Genomic DNA, 7,286 nt, shown 5'->3' on the forward strand with positions numbered 1-7,286 from the left:
CATCCTCATAAATGAACTGCCTGGTTCCCTCACTATGTGGTTGGTCTTTAGTGTAAATGTTGAAAAGGAGTGGTGCAAGCACACTTCCCTGTGGAAGACCATTCTTGAGTGTTCTCCATCTACTCTTCTTCAGACCCAATTCAACAAAGAAGTGCCTGTTAGCCAGCATGCTTAGAGGAGGCATCTGTGGTTGACAGTATCATAGGCAGCTAACAAGTCGACGAATGCGACTCCAGTTACCTTCCCTTCCTCATAACCATCTTTGATGTACTGTGTGAGGGTGAGTACTTGGCTAGTTGTTGACTTGCCTGGGCAGAAACCTGCTTGTTGGGGGATGAGGTGTTCATCAATAGCAGGAGCAACTCTGTTAAGAGATTAATGAGGCGCCCAAGAAACTTGTAGGTGTGACTCAGTAGCGAGATGGGCCTATAGTTCTTGGGTACTGAAGGATCTTTCCCCACCTTTAGCAGAGCGAGAACATGAGCTTTCTTCCAGGTCTTAGGTAGCTCATAGGATCTCAAGCAGTAGCTGTACAGTTTTAGAAGCCAGTTCTTAGCCTCAGGACCAACGTGCATGACCTGCTCAGTTGCAATGTTATCCAAGCCAATATTTTTGCCAGGATTAAGTGAAGAGATGCCTATGTTCAGCTTTTCCATGGTGAAGGGTCTTGTGAAACCAGGGTCATCGCTGCTCTTTTTGTGCTCGAGCTTGATCTTGTTCTTTCTCTTTCCACTTCTATTATTGACAAGCAGTTGGTGGGCAGTTTGGTTGGCAGAAATCTTTGGGTGCTGAGGCATTGCTTCTACTGGTGGTGGTTTGTAGACCGAAGTTCCTCCAATGTTTAGCTCAACTGTAAGAACCTTGATGTTATTCTCTTAAAACATTGATGTTGCTTCTATAACTGAACCTGCTTTAATGAATATGGCACTGCCAAATTGTTGGTGGGGGTGCTCAGCGACCAGGACCATACCAGTTATGGTTTGCTGGTGGTTAGAACTTTGTCTCCTGAAGGCATAGGATGTCTGGAGATATGCTGCACAGCTCAGCTAAGATGTTCTGTTTCGCAGTAGAAATCTCTTCAACGTTGGTGGAGATGACTGTGAGTGCAGGTGTTAGAAAAGGTCTGCGCTTACATCTGCTTGCGTAACATTTGATGTTGTTAGTCTATGATCTTCTTGCAGTTGCTGTTGTTGTACGTGGTGGTGGTGGGATTGGTTGGTTATCCAGGGCTGCGTGAACAGATGCTCAGACGCATCATGACCATGTTCTGAGATGAGCAATGGTAAATGATCCTATAATCTCCTTGAGAAACTTGAGATCACTGTACTCAGAGCAGTAGGGAGAGGTAGCACTTTTGACGCTGTTCTTCTCCACTTCCTTGTTCCTATGACCCTGACACCATTCCTGCTAGCCAGTGACAGAGAACATTTATGGGGATGTATTTAGGTCATGCTGCCATTTCCAGTGTTGGCAAAACAATTTTTAGGTTGCCCCTGGGAAACATGCTACCATAAATTTATATTTAATGTCCATAATATATATAGCATTTAATACTGACCTGTAGTGCCATTTAAGAAACACGAAGTCTCAAAAAAGGAAACTTAAGCAATATGTTCTTGGATGTGCAAAAAAGACTCTTTTCCATGAAATTATTTTATTTGGTTTTGCATATTAGCCTCTCCCCAGCTAACCCTTTCAAAGGATTTCATTTTCATTTTAAATTTTTTTTTTCAGTACAATTGAATATACTGAATATCTGCCAATTGAGTTGTTGTCATCAGAACCTCCATATCCATGGCTTTGCATTTAGATTACTCAACCCTGTTCTCTCAGGGCACTTGGTGTGCATAGCATAGTGGTAAGGAGCAGAACTTGTAACTGGTAAGGTTGCTGGTTTGATTCCCCCATTGGGGTACTGTCATTGTACCATTGGGCAAGGCACTTAACCCACAATTGCCTCAGTAAATATTCAGTTGTATAAATGGATAATATGTAAAAACTGTAACCTAGGTAAGCCACTCTGGATAAGAGCATCTGCTAAAATGACAATAATGTAATGTAATGTAACAGAGTTTTCCTCCCATTTTTCCATAGCAGAACATCATGTGCACTATGGGCTTCCTTGACATGACTGCATTCAGATTGTAGGATTTAGGATGCTGTGTTTTCAAGCATGTGCAAAATGCAATCTGTCCAAACACCATATCTGTCTTAAAAGTATCTTTTAAAGCAAAGACCCAAAGAATGTAGCTGGCTGGACATAATATTAAATTTGGTTAATATCTAATTAATATTAAGCTTCTATTAGATAGCATGTGTGTGTTAAATGCTGCCATGAGATAAACTCTTGATAATTTCTCAGAAGAAATCCCTGCATGCCCTTTTGGTTAGTCAGGGAACAGGATGCCTTGTGTCCTGGTTTTCTGAAGCCACTCACTAACATACAGTGTGTTGCAGGGCTGCCTGGTAGAGATGTTTCCACCAGGTACGTTAAACTATGCTGTGAAGGTTCTCTGCAGGGCTCACTTACTACAGTGCTGAGGGTTCAGTTAGTGCTGTACCAGCCTACTGATCATCTCCCACAGTGGGGGGGCTATGGCCTTTCTGTTTTCTGAGTAATTGTTAGAGAAATATGTCCATGACATTTTTGGTATTAATTATTCATACACATGGTGTCATGGTTTTTTCATTTTTTTTTTAAATGGACATAACATTTAAGTACCGTGCTTTCACAGACAACTTCTGATACCACATCTTAGTTGATGACTAGAGCACAAGGCAATTTATTCCACAGTATAGTTTTTTCCTCCACAGCATGGAGTCAAATGCAGTTATCATTAAGAAAACATTTCTGCAACAGTTGAGAGTTCTCATCATGGTGAGAAAAAGTAAGTGCGCATCACACAAGCTGTATGAACCAGATGAACATAGGTACCATGACACAGCAGGCATTAAGCTGTAAATCAGTGGTAAAATATGAGAAGTCAACATTAAGTTTTCTTATGTGTAGTGCCTAGCATTTATCCATAATGGCAACACATGCACACTACATCATTCTACTATGTTCAGAGAGGCAAAAACTCATCCACTAGAGCAAACTGACCTTGTGTTATGTTACTGTATTCATACTGCCACATAATCTGAAAGAGTTGCAAAAACCCATACAAGGTTTAACTTAAGGGTGGAATGGTCAAATATTGGGTTCTAGGCATTGAGCATTGAATCACTTTTTTTGGCACCAATCAGTTTGTAAAAGCTGAGGATACTTGACTGTACAAATCAATGGTTCCATCACTCTTCTTCACCCTGTAACACCGAGATTTGATATCCATGGAAACATGCACTGATTGCCTTTTTGCTTAGAGCGCTAGAAATATTCGGAGAGATCTTGAGGAACAGGAAGTAGGTTAGAGGCACTCTGGAAATTATATTCCCTCTAAAGCTTGTGTGTCTTAATTCACCATTGAGGACGACATCAATAGGGTAGTCCCAGTTACAGCACAGCAGACATCCGCTCATTTAGAAGCACATTTATTTTCCCAACACTTTTGGCTCCCAGCATAGTGATAACCAAGGTTTGAAAAATAGTGAGGTCCGGGGGGGGGGGGGGGGGGGGGGGGTGGCGTTGGTGTTTAGGTTTTGTCAATATTGAAAGAGACCTGTTGCTATTTATAAGAAACAAATTTTATTTGTGTTTTAATTGTAAGGTACACCATTTGAACTGGATTGTACTGAATAACCTCTCATGTGTGGAGATTTCATATTAATATGCATTGCTGAATTAATAAACTAATAAGCCTACTAATAAAGAAATAGCCAGCCTTCACCATGGCCAGAGTACGCATATTTAACATGTTTCATACAATTGCCTTTACTCCAGATGCTATAAGGTTACTGTTTTCAACGTTTCTTACAGATAATTACTTAACGATCATTGCTTTGTCTTACCGAATGGTATGCTGTCAGTTCACACACAAGCCACCTGCTGCTGCCAAGGTGCGTAAATTTCAATTTTATTTTTAGCTCTAAAAAAATTACTGAGGTCCAGACCTCGGTGACCTCATAGCTGGTTACGGGCATGGCTCCCAGAGAGGTGAGGTCTCTGCTCATACCCCCTTCGTCTTGCAGGTTCTGCTAAACACAACAGTCCATCATCAGTATCCTGCCATTCTCAGGACTCTGAAACGTCAGCTCACTCGAGACAGAGATCTTGTGCATCTGAGAAGTGGGCAGTTTCGGCTGACTAAGGATTTGGCAAGGGTCAGGAAAATGTTCCAAACAAAGTTTCAGGAGAATTGAATGGATATTTACTGATGTTACATAGGTTAAGGTATGCGTGTGTGGGGGCTCACAGGGCGTGTGGAGATCACAGTTGTATCCTAAGTGATGTCCTCTATCCACTAAAAAGGCCCGCTCCAACCCGCCTCATCCATGGCTAACTGATACCCTCCGTTTGTTGCGCTCTGATCTCAGGTGTGCTGAGAGAAGATGGCGCAAAACCAGACATCCCACTGATCTCAAAGGCTATCAAACTCTCCTACTCTCTGTCTCAACCAACATCTCTGCTGCCAAATTGGCTTACTACAATGACAAAATAAGTAATACCACTGACTCTCCAAAACTATTTTCCACCTTCAAAACGCTACTATGTCTGCCCCCACCTCCACCTGACACAACCCTGTGAGCAAACGACTTCTTTTTTTACTGAAAAGGTGGCAGCCATAAGCAGGCAATTCTCTGAGCCTCTCAGAGATAATCAGTCTCCCCCGGTTAAGAGCACAGTACATTCAAACAATTCAATATGTAGCAGTCCTACTACATGTCCTCCTCTGTCTACCCCGGAAAATGGCGTAACACACTCAAAGCCTTCATGTAGCAGTCCTACTACATTCCCAGCCATCAGCACTTGATATGTGTGTGGCAGTCCTACCACATCTCCTCTGTCTCCCTCGGTCAATGGTGCATCACTTTCTTCGTTCACCCCTCTCACTGACAGTGAGGTATTGAAACTCCTGACTTGTAGCCATCCTACTACATGTTCATTGGACCGTATTCCTACCAAAATCCTCCTGACCATCTCTCCCACAATTGTGGCAGCATTCACTCATGTGATAAATGCTTCATTTGCCTCAGGAGCATTCCCAACTCTTTTCAAACAGGCTAGAGTAACACCTCTACTCAAAAAGCCTTCTCTCAACCCTGCTCATGTTGAGAATTATCGGCCGGTCTTGTTTATTCCATTCCTATCCAAGGTTATTGAAAGGGCGGTATTTAAACAGGTCTCAGAATTCCTCTCTAGGAATGACCTCCTTGACGCAAACCAATCCGGTTTCAAAAGTGGACACTCCACTGAAACAGCTGTTGTCTGTGACAGAAGCTCTAAGAGCAGCTAGAGCTGCGGTTCAGTCCTTGGTCCACATCCTACTTGACCTATCAGCTGCCTTTGATACGGTTAACCACGACATTCTGCTATCGGTACTGTCAGAAATGGGCATCTCGGGCAAAGCATTGTCTTGGTTTGAATCCTACCTCACTGGGCGCTCGTTTAACGTGGCATGGCAAGGTCAGATGTCCACATCCCATCGCCTCTCTACAGGGGTACCCCAAGGCTTGGTGCTGGGGCCCCTCCTCTTTTCAATCTATACTACCTCTCTGGGCCCGGTTATCCGCTTGCATGGCTTCTCGTATCACTGCTACGCAGACGATACCCAGCTATATCTGTCGTTTCCGCCTGATGACCCCACAGTCTCGGCGCGGATCACGGATTGTCTTGCAGACATATCCTTATGGATGAAGGCACGCCACCTTCAGCTAAACCTCTCTAAGACAGAACTCTTGGTCATCCCAGCCAAGCCATCCATGCATCACAGCATCAATTTAAAGCTTGCCTCAAATACTCTCAAACCTTCTAAGGTTGCAAGAAACCTGGGTGTCATGATTGAGGACCAATTGTCCTTCTCGAACCATGTTGCCTCAGTCTCTTGGTCGTGTCGCTTAGTACTATACAATATCCGCAAAATCCGGCCCTACCTGACTCAATATGCTACCCAGCTTCTGGTAGAGGTCATGGCTATCTCCCGCCTCGACTATTGCAATGCCCTCTTAGCTGGCCTCCCAGCATGTGTGGTGAAACCAGTATTCAATTCAATTCAATTCAATTCATTTTTATTTGTATAGCGCTTTTTACAACACAAGTTGTCACATAGCAGCTTTACATTTTTCCCAGGCCTGAGACCCCCTGAGAGCAAGCCTAAGGCAACAGTGGCAAGGAAAAACTCCCTATCAGGAAGAAACCTTGAGCAGAACCGGGCTCAGAGGGGGGGCCCATCTGCTTCTGGCAGATGGGCAGATAGAGTTAAAGACAAGTTGTGCAATGTACTTTAAGACATTTACGATTGATAGACAATAGTAGTTAACAGCAGAGTGATTATAAGAATGTCTCCTAGGATGTCCGGTTCTTGGAACGCAGTTGGCTTTGATGGGCAGGGCAGCAAGGTAGCAGGACTGGAAAACGGGATGAGACGCTTGGGCTACAGCTCCGGACAGGAGCCCAGAGCAGGGATAGGAAGCAAACAGAAAACAATGGATGATAAGAATGGCAGGGATGTAGAACAGAGAGGCAGGAGAGGAGGGGCAGAGAAAAAGGTGCCAGCGTGCAACAAGGAAAAACCCTGGCAGGCTAACATTATGGCAGCATACCTAGGGGACGGGAGGCAAGGGACTGGCATAGTCATGAGGGCAACCCTAAGACAGTCAACACCAGATCACGGCACAGGGTCCATGAAAGCAATGATCACTTAGTCCACCAGAGACTCTATGATCCACGCCAGCACCAGGCCATGTCCCCCAGCTGAAGGATTTACTATATAGATATGTTTTGAGCCTAGACTTAAAGGTGGAGAGAGAGTCTGTTCCCTGAATCTCGGAGGGTAAGCTGTTCCACAGGAGAGGGGCTTGATAGGAAAAGGCTCTACCGCCTACAGTAGTTTTGCCCACTCTTGGAATGGTGAGAAGCCCAGCATTTTGGGAGCGAAGGGCTCTCTGCGGAAGATATGGGTGAAGAAGGTCCTTAAGATGGGGGGTGGGGGAAAGCCCATTTAAAGCCTTAAATGTGAGTAAGAGTATTTTAAAAACGATCTGGTATTTAATAGGTAGCCAATGGAGAGAAGCCAGAACTGGGGTGATGTGCTCAAAGTGTTTAGTTTTAGTTAAGATTCGAGCAGCTGCATTTTGCACCAGGTGAAGGGGTTTAAATGAGACGTTTGCACATCCTGACAAGAGGGCAT

Source organism: Megalops cyprinoides, chromosome 9 (assembly GCF_013368585.1).
Source record: "Megalops cyprinoides isolate fMegCyp1 chromosome 9, fMegCyp1.pri, whole genome shotgun sequence".
NCBI lineage: Eukaryota > Metazoa > Chordata > Actinopteri > Elopiformes > Megalopidae > Megalops > Megalops cyprinoides.